The sequence below is a fragment of the Bombus terrestris genome, chromosome 7, assembly GCF_910591885.1.
Source record: "Bombus terrestris chromosome 7, iyBomTerr1.2, whole genome shotgun sequence".
Taxonomy (NCBI): Eukaryota; Metazoa; Arthropoda; class Insecta; order Hymenoptera; family Apidae; genus Bombus; species Bombus terrestris.
This window is the reverse complement of record NC_063275.1, coordinates 21,800,322-21,821,167: the sequence shown is the minus strand read 5'-3', so window position 1 is coordinate 21,821,167 and position 20,846 is coordinate 21,800,322. Positions and strand designations below refer to the sequence as shown.

At 38.2% G+C, this 20,846-nt stretch overlaps 1 protein-coding gene and 1 long non-coding RNA gene across 2 annotated transcripts in view; one reads left to right on the top strand and one right to left on the bottom strand.

The window, feature by feature from the left end:
- LOC105665946 (UPF0489 protein C5orf22 homolog) overlaps window positions 1-20,846 on the top strand; it is a 321,845-nt gene that overhangs the window by 204,033 nt on the left and 96,966 nt on the right. The window lies entirely within an intron of this gene.
- LOC125385422 lies at window positions 6-4,169 on the bottom strand. Its single transcript, XR_007224678.1, has 3 exons — window positions 2,962-4,169; window positions 1,744-1,906; window positions 6-1,134 (listed from the first exon to the last, which is right to left on the bottom strand). It is a non-coding gene; the product is annotated as an uncharacterized LOC125385422 (long non-coding RNA).

Below are 20,846 nucleotides of genomic sequence, written 5' to 3'. Positions count from 1 at the left end.
ACACATATATAATCGTATATTTTTATTCCAATAATGAAATTTAACGTTTTAAACGAATGTTCTACCAATTTTCGAAATTTATTGCTGCTGTTATTTAATGGAAAATGTTTTTAATGTGATTGGATACAGGCAGCAAAGTTCATACGTATGAAATCGATACTTATTTGCCACCGAGATACGATACGTAATAATTTCAATATTGGTCGTTTGTGGCCTGTTTGATATATTTTTGGCGACAAGAAGATGAAAATATATTCATTTAGCGAGCAAATTTATTTTGATACATATGAAAATGTTCTTCCAATTGAACGAATAATTAAAGTATTCTCTAGAATTCGTCGTGAAAATCCAAATGAAAAGTATGTAGATATGTGTACGAAATCAATTTGGAACGAATAGCTTTTTATTATTTGAATGCGACAGCTCTTTTGTGTAACATTTTAATTGACGGAGAAAATAAAGCTTCCGTGTTTTCGTCTGATACTTTTCCTCTAAAATATGGTTTTTATTAATGTCAATATTAATTATTTCCTGAAAGCGTCCGCATTAATTATTCCCCGATGGTACCTCGTGTTCGTATTGAAAAAAATTTTAATTGCAGATATTGTTAAAATGCATGTTTTAATTCATTCAATACACATTCAACGCATTTTCCAAAAAATACAAATATCTCACGTCCATATTGCAAAATTATTGTTGTTGCTAACGTAGCATAAACACATTTTACATAGTTATTCGACAGTAAATTTATTAAAAAGAAATGCACATGTCCATTTTAGCGAAGAATTTGATGAATATGTATTTTATAATGTAATGGTAGATAGATATATCTTCTCAGTTTAATTTCATTAAACAATACAGCGCTGTTGCATATTTTACATTTTCTTTAGCCTTTCATGAAATTTCATTTCCATCGGTGGCGCATCAATACTAATTTATAACCATAAACTCTGCGTATATATCTATATAGTACTGTGGTCTGTTCTTTTACTACAATTTCGATTGCTTTTGATCAAATTTTGTTGCATATTTATAATTGCCGACGCGTTATTAATTTATAGAATCAACGAGATTTTAAACGTCAATCGAAACCCTTAGACCACATAAATGCCACGCTCGTCCTTCGTTTTGAACCTAAAAAGGAAAACTATTTGTATTAAAATTATTACTGGCTATCAAATTTTATAATTCGTAAACAAATAACTCCCAAATCTACACAACCATCTTAACTATCTAAACGTAAGTAAATTTCGAAGTTTGACTAAATCGTATTATACGACATAACGTCATATGTATTATACTTTTAATAGCGATTATCTACGTCCAATTTATATCCAAAACTTATATCCAACACAAAAGTACTCAACTCTACAAATTCAAAATCCTCTCACTTATTCCATAAAACATTTATTTCATCTCTTGTTATCCATTCAAGGGAAAGGAAAAAGAAATTCGAACAAACTTTGATAAACCCATCGACCATCATCCAATACGCAACGCGTAATGATTTCGTTACTTAATTATTATCTGATTCACTTTATCCTTATAATCAGTGCAGTACTTTCGATTCGGAATTTGTTCCCTTTTTCTCAAAATTAAGCGTATGGGCACACGTGGAATGTGCCCGTTGGTACACGCACGTGCGTTCGCGTGCAATTTATCACGCGAGATCGAGAGATGGCCCGAGGCAGCATCGTCGACGAGATAACGAGGAGAATTCCGTTTCATGGAAATCTTAGGTACCTTTATGGTGGCCGTTCGTCTGTACGCGAAGACGCCATGTTTCGCCACGAGGATCCCGTAGGAGAGGCGCAACGAGAAATATCATTTCAACCGTGCTTCCTCGCCGCTGTACGCTCCGATGAGTTAGTTTTCCGAGAGATACCGGGAATTTTGCATTGCCACGCTGCTTCGAGAAAGTTGCTTTGTTAATGCGAAAATACGTTGTACTTGAGAATTAAAACTTCTTACTTGAAGCGAGAAACAGTTGCTTTATGAATTTTTTCTATGTTACAGTATTGCTTTCTAGATATGGCAGTTTGTCTTATTCTTATTGCGAGATTACGTTCATCAAGAAAGTTATTAGTAAGAACGTTGATTCACAGGAATTTAGATTTAGAATTTAAGATAATCGAAAGGATGAATGTGCAGAGAAGAAATGCAACGAGAGAACTCGTGAAGTTACATTATTCATACTATTGGTATTGAGCTGTAGACAGAGGTGAAATTACTTTGAAAACGAAAGCCATATATTTCTTTCACGATTCTATTCTATTCGATTTCTATAAGCAGAGTAAAATACCACTGAATTTCTTGATTTCCAAGAAACGTCTAATTTTAACCTCAAAGGTGTATTTTTTCATATTTTCCTCGAACGATACCACAAAATATGAAAATAAGTAACAAATGTTGAATGCTCTAGAACGAAGTTTAACCAATTTAATTATTACCAATTATTATAATCGTGATTTGCTTTTTATACTACTTATCCAATAATTTACGATGCCTGAATGCATATTTGTCGGTCATTTGTGAAACGAATGCCATAGAAAGAATCATTTAGAGTACTATAAGGTAGTCGACGAAATTGAGAATGCAATAAACGAAAGGTTAGAGAAATTAACACGTTCCTATTTTACTACGGTACAAAGTGGCAACCTCGTGCTTGAATCAAGAATGAATGTCTCGTGCACGTTTCAGCTACATTGTACACAAAACTCGATAGCTACTTGGTGAATGCGTGGGCGACAACCAGTTTACCGTATAATATTTAAGAGCAAAGAATTTGTCAACGACCTGAATTGTTTAAATGATTTATGAGCCACAGTTCAGACCTTGATTATACGGTCCGAATGAACTATTGTCTCTTACAGCATAAACAAGCTTTAAGGTCACTCTTGAATAATATTACAGAGTATTCAATTGTAGGGAGTACGCTTTAGATTCACCTGAATTAGTTACCTGCTTTATCGTTCAACATTAATTCCGCCGTTTGCTTCGAATGAAAATATATCCAATAACACTAGCGAAATAGAAAAACGATACAAATCACATTTTTAATAGTTATTAATACGATATAAATGTAATTAACTGCACGAGGATAGACATAAAGATTTCCTTTAATTTATTGTCCAAATTATATAGATGTAAAATGGTGTCAAAATGTTAAAAAGTCTGCCTAATTAAAATTCCTTTTAATTTTCATTGTAAATATATTTAGATAGTATCTTCATTTTATGGACTACTTTTCGTAGTTCACAGATTATGAAACGCTATTAATACAAAACACCTTCGGTATAGCAATTTTGTTTTATTTAGAATTTATGGAACGAAGATTAGATCGTGTTTAAACAATCGATTCACAGTTTTTCAATTTTTACAGAGCCATATGTTCCCTCTATGAAACCACACAAAGGTTTACACAATTGCTTTGTAAAACCTTTCAAAGTCTTCGATCGTCGCGTATTACTTCTCATTCGTTATACGGCATGAAAAGTCTAGAAAAAAATCATAACGAATATAAAATACGATATTAAAATTTTCAATCGCTGCACACGAATCTCCACTCTCGTATATTGTTACCATTCCATTACAGACGTAACTGTCGTAATTACGAACAAAATGACCGAAGAAATTGTCCGCGTTCTGCGAAAATATATCGTAACGAGTAAAATGCAGCTATCAACAACGCAGCGGTGTTTTCTTTCCAAAGTGACTGAACAAATTCTCGACGCTCCAACAAATTAACACAACGAACAAAATATTATTTCACCGAAATCTTCCACTGCCCATTGCAACGTTTCATCTCGCAGTTCCCACGTACGATCGTTAAAGCGTAATCCCTCGAAGAAACGACCAAAAGGACATAACGAGAAAAAGTTCTCGAGAATCCGAAAAAAAAAGAACGAAGGTAACAAGCGAAACAGTAAAATAGGGAAGCGCTTAGCAGAACAAGCACTCGGTGTGTCTTTAGAAACATGGCAGTACGTAGTCCGGCGCGAGACGCATCAAGCACGAGGGTACTCGTTAGGCATTGTGATACGTTCTCTCGCGTGTCCGCCGGTTCGTCGAGAGGAACGGTGAGACACATACAGATAGAGAGACGTCGGCCAACAGAGAGAGAAGCAAAGTGTACCGGGTACAACGCGGAGATTTGTTTTTAAGCTTCGTTAAATGGCCGCTGCTTTTTGCAGCCGTGCTCGAGAAAGATTACCAAGCATGCAACTCGCGACTGGCGACTCGGTAACAAGGACTCCCCTTGTATGCGCCACACGAGTCGCCGTGCTGAACGTCTCAATCGTTCGTTCACGAGGACCACGCGGAGGAATGTCTAACGATTTGATTCTAGCTACGAGAACGAGGAGGAGTACGGATCGCCGAGCAGAAGCACGTCCAACGATACGGACGTTTCTTGCGATTCGTTTATCGAACGTCTTCCGTAATGATACTCTTTGCTTCGATAGCAGCTTCTTTTCGTCTTTCGAGAACAATGAGACGCGTTCTTGCGGCTTCGCGTTATCGGTGCTTTAGCGTTGACGAGGTTGGTGGTTCGAAGATCTCGTTACGTTTTAGAAACGTGTGTTGTTGTACAGTGGCTACGAAACGTTTCATTTTCATGGGATTCAATTTTTCCGATCACTTTAATACGCTTGTACTCGAGGCTAATTAATTAATATGTAAATCTTAGAAGAAATATAAGGCTGTACCGATAGTTTTTGTAGCTTACTTTATAATTGCAGTTGGGCGCTTGGTTGGATATTTGAGAGAATTTTGTGCTGCAATCTTAAAACAGAATTTCATTCATTTAAGCTCATCAGGAGATAAATATAATTAAAGTTCAAATGAGCAGATGCCAAGAGCAGGAGTTCGTGTAATCAAAAGTTAACTGAAATTTTGTTACAATTGGAAGAGTTCAGATATGTATAATTCTATTATACCCTGAAAGTTAAACGAGTTAATACAGGGTATCTCATATTAATTTATTCACGAGCCTGTGAAATTTTCAAGTAACTTTTCAAGTAAGTAGCTTATTCCGAGACGATCTCACTGCGAACTACGATATGTTAATCTATTAAAGTCGTCCAAGTACTTACGAGTTCTTCGAATATAAGTTTGCACGTGTAAGAAAATTTCAAAAAACGATTCGAAAAAGGCAGGAAAATTAATAACGTGAAACTTGAGGATAAAACTCACCGTGTCTAACGGTATTATGGAATAAGATCTTGACGATGAAGCGCAAGAATTGAAAATTATTTATCGTCAACTGTGTAGTGGAGGGTAGCAAATTTATTTTTCGTTGTAATAGTGTGTACTATTTAGCGTGTTATTAGAAACTATAAATTAATATGTTAGTTCTTTTTTTACTGATCAATTCCTCGTAATTATCTTTTCTATGAAAATACGCGATATGGATATATTTTAATAACAATTTCCTAGTTGTGAAGCATAGACTTTGCATACTTAGAAGTTTTCCATTAATAGTTACATACATAAACGTTATTAGCATCGCTGAATAATTTACGTCTAGACGCAAAAGTTACTTCTTACAACCACCATTAGAATGCAATTGACGGATAAAACATTTTCTAATAATAAAACTATGCGCGTACTAAAGAATGCGAATTATCTCTTGGAAAAGGAGATCTTCCTTCCACTGTAGCTCAAGTATACTTTTACGACTACTTTAATTTCAACGCACTCTAATAATTTGTAATTATTCACCGATGATACCAATTTCATCGGAGCAAAGCAAAACCGATTATCATATATTCCCGACAAACTACGGAATTCTTCGTAAAACCATGTGGCAAAAAAGCGGTTGACAGCATCTATTTAGCGTGCCATAACGTCTATCTGATGTGTCCTTTGCGTTTATCGAATGTTTCTGCGAACAGATCCGTTCTCGTCCAATTTTCTGCAGTTGCACAACATATCAATCGCAACCTTGTTGCCACGATCCTCGAACGTTCGCAACGCGACGATCCGTGGAACCCGCTTATTCGGTCTAATTTATCCGTGGACAGACAGAGAAAGAGAAAGGGAGAGCGAATGGCGAAGATGCGTATGACGCGTAATCGTGGCCACGATTTACCAAACGAATCGATCTCGCTGAATAATTCATGCTCGTCTCTCGCGGTCCAACGTCTTGATCCACGATAAATGAACTTTTTTTGCTCGACTCGCCGCACAGAACGATAATGATCCGTAATCTCGATAATAACGGCCGACAGTGGCGGGAATGGTAATTTCTCGTGGCATTGACAGAGGGTAATCTTAAAAGCTCAAACGGGAGAGGATCGACGAGTCGTTGACCGTAAATCGTTGCATGGCGAAGAAAGAAAGCATCTCGAAGGATTTGAACTTTCTTCTTTCTCTTCTTTTTCCTTCTCTCGTTTCTTTCGCTCTCCTCTGTTTTCTTTTGTTTTTATTTTCCCGTTGCAAGATATCGGGACTGCGTTTGGTCCATTTAAGACAGCCATTCCAGGAAATATCGCTGATATTTCGAGGAACGGGTTCGTCGACTACCGCGTCATTGTTTGGATCGTTGCACGCGTTGGCCATTCTCGTTTCTCCCGTTTGTCTGTCGGTCGATCCCTCTCCTCCATGGATAGTCGCTGTATTGTGCAGTCGCGTTTATGATTATTGATTCTGTGCGCTCCAAGTACGGAAATTTTTTGTTTTTCCAATTTTACAGAGAATTTGATAACGTTGGATTGTCGAGTTGGGCTTGGAATTTGATGTCGCTGTTTGTTAACAATTATGGCTGATGATGAAATGGATACCAATGGTCGTTATTGTAATTCATGAATATGCTTTAGGCGAATTACAAATTGTTTAGATATCGATTCGTTGAAATTTTCATTCTGGCATATTAATAATTCTTCGGGCATGTAATTGTAATTATTGGTATGGTTATCGATGCAAATAGACGAAACAGAAAATGGTTGAAATTCTGAATAAAAATATCCTTGAAAGTATTATGTTAAATCGTAATATGATGATCCCCGTAGTACAAAAGCAACAGAAGAGTAAAAGTACCGAGGAAAATTAGAGAAAATAATATAAAATTACTCTGAATTACTGTCCGAAAATTACAATTGTGTTTTAAACTGTTATAAAAATATCGTGAACGCAAAATAACATTCTTCAGCTTTAAAATATTACCATCAAGTATACGTATGCCAAGGTGTTTAACCGCTGTTTATTGAAACCGGACTCGATGAAATGGAGTTTCAGATCGAACAAAAACAGGGAGATGCGGATGATGGGTGAAGAGGAAGAAAAAGTAGTGGGTAAATTGTAATTTTGTTAAATCATAGGAATCGAGTTCACTGGCTACCGTTTTGAAACCGGTTGAAATTCTTTGTAGAGAACCGGAGAACCTAGTTCCTAGACGAGTTATCGGCACAATTTTACAAAATAGCTACTGTAAAGTGGTTCGCCCACGATCATTTAGTATCACTTTTTTAGAAGCCAACGTGTATTTCCTTAAATTTATTTATTTCAAAAATTCCATGTATCAATATATCAGTTTCAAGAGATCGTCGTTGTTTAATTTTAAATTACGTATATGTGATAATTAATTGTATTTACTGTTATTTATTCGACATCGATATTAGTTTATTGTAGCTGTTGGCAATATTTACTTTTCAGTTTGTTAATTTTCTGATATATTAATTTTTAACAATGTTTTCCCTTATATCTTTCGTTGCAATGTTGTAAATTATTTGACAAATTAATTAATTTATCGTTCGTGAAATATACAGTGTATACTCACAATGTATTTAGTATACGTTTAGCGACAGAAACTCATTTTCAGAGTCAATCATTTTTTAATAGCGTTATTGTAAATCATTAAATCGGTTTACAATCAGGTTTGAGATCGTGACTTGTTATGAATAGATACCATAAGATAAGCTATTTCTATCGATTATACGTTCTTATTGCGGAAACAGACTCATTTCCGCTGCTGTCACATTCTATTAAACACGTATTTGAATCTTGCAATACTTTCCTCGATTTTTAATTTGTAAGTTCTTAATACTTAATTCTTACGTTCTCAATTTAACAATTCTTTAATTCAAGATTCATCTCTTTCGAATTTACTAATTTCATTTTATTTAAATTTACGTCTCAATGAGATTAATTCTGAAGCCTCGCAAATTAATTTTTCCGACTTCACAAACTAATTCTACGCAATCTTTACATTGTAAAACACGAATTAATTTAAAAAGATAATACAATTTCTCGTTTGAGGAAAGATCAGTCTGCAGACGTACGAAGCAACATTCTGTACGCTCGGTTTCAGCTTATTGTTTCCATCTGCAAAGACAATAATTACGCGCATTCGTATTTGTTTCCCTCCGTATGGTCTGCATGCCTGTTGATTTATACACGTCTATATAATTTCTTACAGTTGAACGAGAAACGAGAATTACACCGATTATTACAGAGTTCTCGTATAATAACGGGAAACGATCACTTCCATTCGCATTCGTCATAACGCAACGCGACGTTTCCTCGCCATTTCTGTTATCGTTGTTGCTTCTTCTTTCTCATTCGTTTCTCATTCCTTACGAAAATTGTATATTGTCGTTTATTCTAGAAATTTAGGACTCGAAGGGTTAACAGGTCTCGATCGACCTAACCATTTTTTTTTCTTCGCGCAGTGCTACGTAGGTTCTTGTAATTTTAATGAAAAAGCAAGCACACGAAGGCACGTTTTATGGCAATTTGCTTTCTTTTGTGAGTCGGTGTGTCGTTGAACGTTGCGGTGGCAAGACCGTATGGAAATTGCGAATTTCCTGTGTAATCACGTGCTACATTAAATCATTCCAGTCCTACTTGTTGCACTATTATGTTAACGATCACGGCCAATTCTTTCCCCCGTTCCCATGTCGAGCAAGCCTAAAATTTCGACTGACGAGCGATCATGATTGCGTAGGCTTTGAGAATGCATTATCTCTTCCTGTTACTATGATGTGGTAATCGAAAGACAATTTCGCGACGTTTATTGCCGTCATTGTATGGATTAGAAGCAATTTGTATGCAATTTCTGTGCATTAGAAGCAATTTGGCTTTGATTTGGAAAACGAATTTTGAAATTTGGTTTCATATTGTCTTTTGCATTCTTGCAGCATTATTATGAGATTATGTTGTAAGAAACATGAAGACATAAAGTCTCAGTTTTTCCTGCAATTCGTGCGGCTAAATTTTATTTTATTTTATTTTATTCTTGATGTATTCGTATCTCGCGTACAATGTCTATTTTTGATATTTTTTGCAGGCTTTATTGAAATGTATTATATCCAATAAAAGGAATATTCTCTTCCGTATAACAGCTTTGTCTTGAATATGTTAAAAAGATACGACAGACCATATTAATATTTATACGATATTCTCTCTTATCGTTCGAAGGAAGATATTATTGTTTATGATAAATCAATTGCTTTTTCAAGTTGTAACACAGAAACCAAAGTATTTACGTATTCCGTTTGAAATTTCAAGATACGCTTCAACCGCAAGAAGCAGATTTCGAAACCGTAGAGCTCATCTTTACAGATACGATGGTTCCATTATTAACTTATTCTTTGAAAAAGATACACTTGTACCACTTTCTCTTATATTACGTTATTCTATCCAGTTTCTATCTTTATGTCAATTGATTAACTCCGATTGGTTCCAATAAATTCAATTCAAAAACTTACCATTTGAGTTTTAAGTAAATATAATTGAATATGAAATTGTTACAAATTGTTAAATACAACCCTTTAAATTTCCTTCTCTATATCTTTTAACATAATACTAATAACTAATTTTTTAGATAACGTTTTTTAACAACATAAAATCCAAACAAACACTAGAACCATAACTTCAAACACGTAGACTAAGACGCTACAACAAATTCATTTATTTTTCTGACATTGGTGATATTTTTTCTTACTAAGCCTAAAGTATGCAATATTTTCTCATTTTTTCGTCGTTATATTAAAATCTAATCCGTGTCGCGTAATGTAAATGCAACAAATTGTATTATTCTGTGCGTAGTCTAAGGCAGAATTTTAATACGTTAAGGTTTAGCTGTCTGAAATAATTCTACGACAACTCGATAACTTGCAGTGCGTCTTACAATCGAATATTTTTCGAATATCCCTTATAGTTGATTTGATCGTGCTCCTTCGATAAAGATCCTGCGCGTGCTCGCGCGAACAATCGACGACCCGGTTACATTGCACGCGACACGAGCGTGATTCACGTAACCCACTATTTTGTAACCTGTTTGGTACAGGTCCCGCATCCTCTCGTGCTCATTGTGCCCCGGTAAACTTATCGTCGCGCCACACAACCACGCCACACACGAAGAGAGAAGCAAGTTCATTTTTATTTTTTCGTCGGCCGGCACACGAGCGACCAACCGATCGATTCGCTTCGAATATCTCTTCTTTCTCTTCTTTCGGTTTCTTCCATTCGTGCGTTCTACCTCTCGACGTTATCGTCTCTTCAGTTTTTACCATGGCATGGAATTTTTTAGTGGCAGGTGTTTTGGGTGAAAAAGTTGGAGGGTGGAAACGTGGAATAACGAGAGGTTGTCTTTCTGACAGACAGGTTTCTGTATTCCTTTTGTAGAATGTTCTGGGAAAACGGAAGTTGTGTGTGACTGTAAGAATGCGTTTTCGTCATACATTATCGACCAGAAGTTTGGTATCGTTACGTGTTGCATTCGATTAAAATTGAAAAGAATTAAAAAAAAAAAAAAAGGAATTAAATTAGAATTTTATCTGAGGAAACACATTGACGAGAAATTGGATCGAAGTGAAAGATATTTGTATTGGTATTTGTAGTATTACATCATAAGTGATTCAAGATAGAGACAACTGGAAAAGTATCTTCACATTTTTGGCTGATTGTGTATATATTGGTGATGATCGGTGAGAATATAGGCAGGCTACAGTGACTTAATGATATGAAAAGGTAGGAGAGGTACTCTAGCGATGATTTTATTTCACTTTGCTTGTTGTTATCGTCGTTAGATGCTACAATTATTGTAATATTTTATCGAAGAGTATGAAAAAGCCCACCTAATGAAGACGTCGCATGAATTATACGATTCAGAAATTCTTTTTTATTTACTTATTCCATACGAAGGCAATAGATTCAAATTGACAAAGAATATTTTTTATATGATGTCATAAATATTAGCAAATCTATCTTAAATTTGGAAATTTATAAGATAATATTACATATTTAGCATTAAAATCACAGAAACTAGAATCTTCGTTATTTTCATTCGCTATAAAAGTTTGATGTATTATAATATGTTTGAATCGATATTACTAAGTGAAAAGTTAGTTTCTTTCTGCACGCTCCATTTTCCTATACAACTGTCTTGACCATTGTTAATTACACAATAATCAGGATATTGTGGCATTGTTTGAAATTTACTGTTCGTTCTCGATTCTTTAAATATTCGACATTCTGACGAAGCAATCCGTACCTTGATCCTTGAGTTGAAGGGTCGAAGCCACAGTGATTCAGTTGTTTCTTGCCTCCGTGATCAGTTGATTCTTACCAAACCGGTCTTGCAACGGGTCCTGGATCCATCGGCGAGGATGTAAAGGAGTGGGTTACGGCAAGAAAAGAAAATAAGTATCTTCGAACTTCGTTTGACGTCATGGAGGTCAATATCACCTGACTGAATCAGAACCGGGTGCATTTCGTCATCGTCCCGTACAAAAAGATTACTTTTCCATTCAAATCTTTTAAAATAAAATATCATTTTCTTTTTAATACTACGTAGTAGAGGTGTTTCTTCATTTGAAGTCTTTGAAGGTAACAATACTCGATCAGTAGTATACTACAATAATCAAAATATTATTGGAAATTTTATTAATTAAGATTACTTCCTTTTTAGATCATTTTAAGGTACTTAGTGCGTGTTAGTTTATCACAAAGTATTTAATGAATTCAAATTTCTACGTGTGATCATAATGTTTTTATTGTGGCTTCAGATTGTTTTACAATTAATCGTAGGTCGTATTTTCCAACAATATCGGTAGTGCAGGTAAGACAATATGTGTCCGAAATATTTGGAATATAATTCTTACATTCGATGATGAATATCTGATCTTCGAATAATGAACATAATAGTTTATAATCCGAATGTTTCTCGACTTTCAAAGACAGAGCACGATTTACTTTCAAATTGTACACGAAATTCCACCTTATTTCACCGTGGTCGTCTGTCTAAACGTACCAGGGAAACGTCATTCCACGTTAATTCTCATCCTTTATTTAATTTAAACGTTCAAAAGCTGAGATTGACCCACATATAACGCATTCCCAAATAACATTTCAACTTCCATTTTACTTCTCGTTATTTATCCTCACAAACGTATTACAAGAACCGCCGCATCCACTAACATAATACAAATCCTATTTCAACCTACATAAATCAAAATTTCCAGCCAACCATTCTCGGCTACCACGCAGACCGAGTAATTCCAAGGATAATTCGAAAATCATCCCATGCGTACAGCAGGGTGGGCGCGTCATCATGGAGGGCGCATGTTTCGTCCACAATCATCACGGAGGCGATCGATAGCGGCATGATGGCGCGCAATTCCAAATTATCGGATCGTTCCACGTGCAGACTGGTCCTTTGATCCGAGACTCGTTATGCCGGCAAGTTCGTTGTCCTACTTTCAACCCTCTCTTCGCCTGTGAATCTCTTCTGGTCTGGCCCTTACCCTGCTGATCCTCGACAACAGAGTATCATAAGGGGATGGGAGAGAGAAATGGACAGAGATAGAGGGCGGAAAAGAGGAAGAGGGAACCGGTAGAGCGAAGGGGTGAGTGGAACCACCCCCGCGATCAATACGGTAATGACGCCCCCGTTCCCGCGATGTTACTATGCTAAGCGTTTCGCTGTTTTATACCCGCGAATATGCCGCACTCTCGGAATCTTCGAGCTCTTTGAACTCGATTCATCGTGCGCTGCCTTTATCGAGTCATCTCCTAGTCTTTTGCAGCTTCTTCTTTTCGTAGCGAAGTCAATGGCGTCGATACGCCCTTTTCAACGTCGCTTTTCCATGATATTCCAGCGTCGAGTTTGATGTTTAAATCGTTGTTTGAAGTTTGTATATGGAAACGTGGCCGATTAATTAAACTTGGGACACCGTAGGATGTGTAAAGCGAGTAAAGAAGAGGCGTTTGATTTTTTTTCACGCCGTTTACATTATTTATGGCACGAATTGGCCCGTGAGAAGAGTCAACGATCCGAAAGATTCTAATCGAGAGAAGTGGAGAGCTTATTGTGCATCGCGGTTCTCCGGCGTTGCGGAATTTTAATGGATCTGTGGCTGATTGTTTGCTTGTTGCTCGAGTCGTTTAATAGTAGGAAAATTGTCAAAGAGACTTGTACGATTAACGTAGAATTTTTGTATGTTGTCTTAATTTTAGGTTGATTAAGTTGGAATCAATCGGCGATAGGGTAGTTAAGTGTTATCCATTTCTAAATGATAAATCTTATGGAAGCATCGCGTTGTAACGTATGTTCAATTATTTGTAGGTAATTGTAAGTAATGTTTATTTCATGTTCTTTGAAATGAAACTTTTGCTTCCTTGTCCTTTTCAAGTGTTACCTATGTGCATACTTTCAATGTTGCAAACATATTTAAATGGACAATACCAAGTTGTACTTGCATTTTATTGGCTTTAGTAAAATTCGTTTTTCCTCCGACACTTCTCCTACTTATAACTAGAGAAAAGCTATAATCGGCCTCGATTAAATGCTCTACCTTATACGTACACATCTATGAACGTTATCTGTTCTCTGTTCAAACTCTGGTTCTTGAAAAGCATCAAAAAATATTATTTCATTAAATACTTGCTATTTTCTTTCTATATAGTGTATACAAATGTTAGGAAAATTGCTCAAAGTCTAGTGTGTAAAAGATACGACGAAATATTATTTCGTTTGATAAGCACTTTCTATTTCTATTCTATAGAGAATGGAGTTATCTTCTACGAGAAAGAAATAGACACGCGTTTATGAAATACACTATCAATTTTCCTGAAAGCTAAATACAGTTCAAAATTCATGCTCTATCCGAAGCATCTACAACTTTCTTGAAAACTTTGTCAGCATCCGCTAAAACTTTCGATAAGGATGTGCTTACATCAGACAGCGATACGTGAAGAAATCATACTTGTTGTTACATGGCTACATCGTTCACCGCTGAAGGGTTAAACGGTTGAAATTCGTGGAAAACAGGGTCATGAAGCTCGCGTCAAGAAGTTGGAGAGACGTTCGCCTCTCGAAATTACGTTTCGCCTCGGAGGACATATCGCTCGTTCTCCACGATCCACACACCGTACTGGAACGCGAGCGCGCTGCCAACGAAATTCCAGCGTAATTTCCATAGCTTTCGGCGGGGCAGGTGATATTTTATCTGCGGTTACGTGGATGGAGCAGCGGGAGAACGTCACGCGAGCTTCATCCCCGGCAAATTGGCCTCGGTAAAAATGCGCCGCCTGATCAACATCTACAACGAGCCGGTGTTAATGCCCCCGGCCCACCTTCGAACTTCCCGTTCGAACCTCGTCGTTCGGTTACGTCGCCACTGCCGCCGTTGCGAACGATAAAGCGTCTCCTTTTTACAGCCAATGAGGCGAAAAATTGCTGACCTCCTCTCCCTCGGCGCACCCCTCACACGATTTTCCAATAACTCGTTTACTATCGGGCCGCCACCCTCCTGGCGCGCGCGTTTCGGTCTGGGTCTGTTCGAAAGTCTCATCACGTCATCGACCCTTCGATCGACCACACTATGCTGACTCTATGTATATAGCATCAGGTCGAGCAAAATGTTTTCTTCGTGTATTTTTGGCTGATGGTTTAAAATTAGAAAATTATTTGAAGAAATCGAAGAATTCCTAACGGGGTCGTCGCAAGTAGAGATTTTTATAATTATGAAATGAAAAATTAAGAGAAACGAATCAATTTCGCTTAGGTTGGTTGTAGTCTTTGTAAACGTAATTTTAAGCAAGTGACGCGCTACGTACGAAGATGAGATGTTTTTAATCTATAGAAAAATGCAAATAAAAATATGCAAATAAAATAGCTTATCGAGATGAAAAAATGTATCGGAATGATAGATACTACGTGGGAGTCTGTTACGAAAATTAGAAATGCAGGAAGAAGATTTTATAAATTACAGAAATCTATTATCTTGTACTTATTGAAGCAATTATATTTGATGGACATATTTATATCTCAAATCCTATCTAGTTAATTACTCTTTCTCGAAGCCTCTGTACAAAAATAGTCACCAAAGAAAACGAATAAAAAATTAACGAAAGAAAGAAATAAGGACTTCGACATTCCTATATCTACAATAAAATTTAAAATATGGTTGACGCTCTAATAATTCCCAACCACCCTTTCGCCAAAAACCGTAGACTCTAAACAGCGTCAAAACCAAATACACTCGTGCCAGCAACCTTCACCAAACTCCCAGCTTTAATTTCCCCGTGAGTCTCCTGGTTTCATCGAACCGGAAGGTCACGGTCGCGAGTAACTAGCTCGAAGTAGGTCTGGAGCACGCTCGTTGTTGCGACAGAGACCATTCAGCTCCGCTCTCCATCCACCGTTCATCGAGTACACGGTAGACAGAGACAGTGTCGGTAGTTCCAGTTAATTTTCTGCCGGCTCACCTTCATGGAGCCGGCGGCGTCGCGCGTAGAAAGCACATCGTGGGCTGCGAGCGGGGCAACGAGGGGGTGGTCCGAGGGGGTAGAGGACGAAGGGTGATTAGCGTGGTCCGCATGCGCGCTGGTGGCGGCAGCAGCCAGCAGCTAAGACCACGGGCGACCCGAAGCCCCCTTTTCGTTTTGGGGGGGATGACCGAGGAAACGGGCCGCGACGAAAGGGGGGAGGGTAGGCGCAGGGGGAGGGGGCGGGCGGTGTCGACGGGGTAGAGGAGGAGGAAGCAAATTAATACGGGCGAGCAAGAGGGTCCAGCTAACGAACGAACCGACGCCAAGTCTAGTACCGACCAGCGCCGCGACGCCTTGCAATCCTCTCTCTCCCTGTGTCTCACCCCGTCGTCGTCGTCATCGTCGTCTCGTGGCGCACAACAGGAATCTTCGATTCGTTGTTTCGCAACGTGCCGCTGCTGATTACCATCGGATCATCGTCACACGGTGATGTCGTCACGATGCGATCGTTTTGCCCCTGGAATGCTGGAACATGGAAGTAGGATGGGACGCGTGAACACCGTAGTGAGAGCGTACAGTGTGCACGGGCCATAATAGATCAATCGCATAGGCGGGGGAAGAGTTTCACGGGGACACGGTGAAGTGTGAACGTAGCTTTAAGCTTGACACGGAACGGTGATACCGTGACAGTGACGGATGCCGATGGGTTTTGGCGTTTCTTGGTTTTTCGTTGGTTTCGCTACCAGTTAGATTGGGTGTGCAAGAGGAGGCTGACTCGGCTTTTTGCAAACGAGCTTCTGGCTCGTGGAGATGGCGTTTTGTGAATCTTCGGCGTTTGGGTGGAAACGATCGTTTCTTTGTTGCCGTGACACGTTCTTCGAATGGATCGTTGTCTTTTGTCAGCGAGTTTTGCGAATCGTTATTTAATCGTAAGAATTATCGTTTATGTCCGATACTGTTTCAAGTATGGTCGAGGATTATCAGTTGCTGGTTGTGTGTATTTTATCGTTCAACAAACATACGTGACTGGCACGTGCTGTCAAAATAAGAAAACCAACAGATTCTTACGCCTTTTAGTACGAAAAATACTAGACTGTTCTAGTATTTTAAGAAATATTAATAGCTTTGTGGAATTTCTAGGATTTAAAAGATATTCTTGAAGGGCATACATTTTAAAAATATTTCGAAGCAAAAGATATCGTCATAAATTATCAACGCGCTTTTTAATTTACTTTAATATTCGGAGACGTAACCAGTGACCTTTCTTCATCTTGAAAAATTCGTGAAACGCGTGCAGAATGGCAAAGAACGCGTGCGGCTGGTTCGGGCCAGCAAGGCGACCGATTAACTCGCTGTTAATTAGTCGATCCCTTGCTTCGATAGCGTGATTAACACCCGTCTGCCCTTTCCAGTGGCTTAGCCCCGCCCCGTACAATGTATTTCCTTCTTCGAGCACCGCCATTTTGCCAGTTTACACCTCCCAAGATCGTAATCGAAGCTAATTTCCGCGTGGTCACACGAAAATTCTCACTGCGTCCAACAAAGGAGAGAGAGGAAGAGGAATAAAGAACAACGATGATCGTACGATTATTCTTTCAATGTTATCCGTTCGTCGCAACATTGTTATTCTATCATTGGTATTCTCTCGTCGCAACATTGTTATCCTTTTTTAATTTGCATATCCATGCGCGACTTACTTTTCCCATCTGATACTTGCTGATGCATTCTAACTAGCCCTAATAATATAAGGGCCCTGTTTACATTTATTTATTTCAAGTTATGTAAACTTATGTCTTTCTCTTTCGAGGGAAAGGTTTTTTCTTCTTTCTCTATTAGCAAATCTCTTGTTGTGTATTTTTTTTATTTCCATTCGATCTTTTCCCTCTGTAAAAATATAAAACTCCGCATTCCTGTAATTATAATTCATCGATAGTCTGATAGGTATAGACGTGGTTAAGTTTACTCGTGATCTGCTTAATGCAATATCTATAAAAGAGCTGCATTTTTAGAGAAACTTTGCCCAAATGAGATATTAATTCGGTATTACAGAAATATTAATGACACGACTCGATATTTAGAGACCTAGCAGTATAGCTCTATAATTCATAAAAATGTTCACTGAAGACCTACTTTTTCCAATCTTCTCTTAATCAAGAAATTGTTTAATCGATCACGTATAAAACTCTCTGCCCCTTTGCTTCCTATTCCACCTTTCAACCCACATTTCATTCAGAATCTTTCACTTTCTCAAACAAATATCTTCCCTTCTCGATCTCCTCTCGCCACTTCGTATCTCCAAACTCCTCTGCATCATCTTCCAATATTGATCTTCATCAAACCACGTCGATTAAACCGATCCACGTCCTACCACACCATCTCGACCCACCTTGAACCATCGCGAACTCACTAGAAAGCATATGACCTGAGCCATCGTGGCGAAGGAAACTGGCGATTTTTCCATGGCAGCGAACGAAATCACGAAACGCCCGGAGAAACGCGTATTCTTTCAGACGTTCAAACGTCTCGGACCAGCACTTTGTTCCTCTCGAGCTGACAGAATCGAAGAAGAAGCGAGCGGAGCGAGGCGGCCTCTCAGGAGAAAGCCAGTCGGCCCTACAGTCTCATTTTAATTAAACGAAATTCCGCGTGCAACAAAGGGCGGCAAGCCAGCCGGATAATTCGAAAGGGCAGATACGTGCTTCCTGGTTGGTCGGGTTTATAGAGGCGAGTGGCAGCAGTGGCTGCTGCGATGGTGGTGGCGTCTGCGAAGGAGGAGGGTGACGGAGGATGGAACCGGTTCTAGCTTTTCCCCGGGGTAACTAGGTGGTGAAGAGGGACGCAGATAGTGACGAGGAGGGAACGAGATGGACAGAGACGACGGGAACCTGGCGAAAGAGGGCGAAAAAGGGAGAGGCAGAAAGAAAAGGAGGAAAGAGAGCGCGAGGGAGGATGGAGCGAGAAAGAGGGCTGAGAGTGGGATCGATAAAGGGAGTGTCGGCATGAGAATGGGGCAGAAGGAACACAAGGGTGGCCCTTACCCTAAACGAGCACCTTAAGCGGCTAAACGTGACGTAAGAAATTTGCCGGTGACTAGCAAACAATTGATCAACCTGAAACTTTATCTGTCGAAGTTTGCGTTTAATTGGTCGCATTTCTCCGATTCCACGGCCTGTTTTGGCTTAGGTGATTAGGTTGTAGGATTGGGAATGTAGGATTCGTTGAGAGATTTGTGGAGATGCATACTGCGTTTATTCGTAATTGGCATGCGAAGAAGTACGAGATTGGGGCGGCTTGAGTTTAGGCAACTTTGTTTCCTCGCGGATGAAGAAGTTTTTGGTAGAAGTTTCAGACTCTTTATTAGGAAATTATCTATTTTAAAATTGGAATTTCATTGTACTTGCCGGAATAGTTGGAACGATGTTAGGAAGTGAAAATTACGCAGGATTTTCTATCTTGATGTTAGAAAGTTAAGTTTAGAGTTAAGTATCGTTGGATAAGTATTTGTTTATTTCTGTCGCTCAAGAAGTCGGATTATAAATGCGAACTTTTAATTCATATCGTAATAAGCTGCGATAAAATTCATTTCTTGGATAAGATCTAATAAAATATTGCAACTTCTCATTACATACCGACGTATTTTACTACAAATTTGATAGCATGAAATTACTTAGAATAATACAATTTAAAGTTACTAATTACATATGTCATTCTTCTACCAGAAAAACTTCTTCCTTTCTTTTAATTAAAGAAAAATCCATTTACGATCGATATCGCAAACCATTAAGGACCACAGTTGCGTTTATCATTAATTAATGCGTATCATATGCAATTTCTCTCGATCAATTTATATTATCGAAATCTGCATTTTAACACCGTAGCTATAAAAGAGAATGCCAACGATTCGCTCGATATTCCCTTCGTCGCTATTTCTTTTATATAAACCCCATAATTTTTTAATGAAATTTAGAGAAGTTGAAGAATTTGTAACATTACGACAAACTATTTCTTAATCCTTTAGTAGGTTATTGTCCAACATCTCAAGTAAATAAGGTAGGAATAAGAAAGCTTATCCCCCGAGTTAATCAAACCAACTATCCCTGTCTGTCTCGCGGCTGAAACATATTCGAGTATAAAATCACACGAGCCTTTGTTTGTCTCCGTTTCATACTTAGGTTTTACAATCCGGATTCCTTGCTTTCGCAACGTTTCTACGAGGGAAGCATTCCACGCGTTTTACAGCGGCTCGCGCGGTTTATTGCGTTTTCTCGTCGCTTTTATTCGCCGTGAATATGATTGCACGACGCGATGGCCAAACTAAACTTTGTTGCGAGGACGTTATTGCGAGACCAACGATTAGGTACTCAGTTCGTCTTTAACGCAATCTTTCCCTCGATCTCGGCGAATACCGCGTGTAATTTTCATAGCTGTTCCGACGCGATCACCGCCATGATTACGGTTACATCATCATAGGATCCTTCGACCATTAAGCGGTCCCGCTATTCATTAATGTCTTTTAAATAAATTTATTGTACTATAAAACCGGTCAACCGCTTTCCACGCATAAATCTGTTCGTTCCGACGCAGTTTCCCAGAGTATACCGCCTCGAAACCTTTTATGTAACGCCGTCACGATGTTACCATGCGTTCTGCACTTTCGCATTCTTAGAAGTGAATGTTGCTTATGGTTTCGGCCATAGACAATGTTTCAGTGGTACGAGTCAGTTAAGCGCTTTTTTCTTGCGAGTTATGAAATTCGCAGAGGTTTAGAAAATAAGGAAGCGTTACTGTACAATTGTGGGAAATTGTCGGAGACGTTTTATATTGATTATCGTAACGATTCAACCCTCCAATTTACATTGCTCGATACCTGACGCAATATGGGAATTTGTTAATTTCAATTGCCTATTTTGAAACATGTACGAGGTAACATATTTCCTCTTATAGTTATTATAAATTACAAGTTGCTTTGCTATATTTCATCGATCAGAGCACAGTAGTAAAATTTAATCAATTCTTATAACATAAAAATGAATGAAACGATACTAACAGCAGTAAAAAGTCATAATTTCAATATTATTAAGTATGTAATCTATTTATACAATGTTCTTATGGAAGTATCTACCGACACTAGT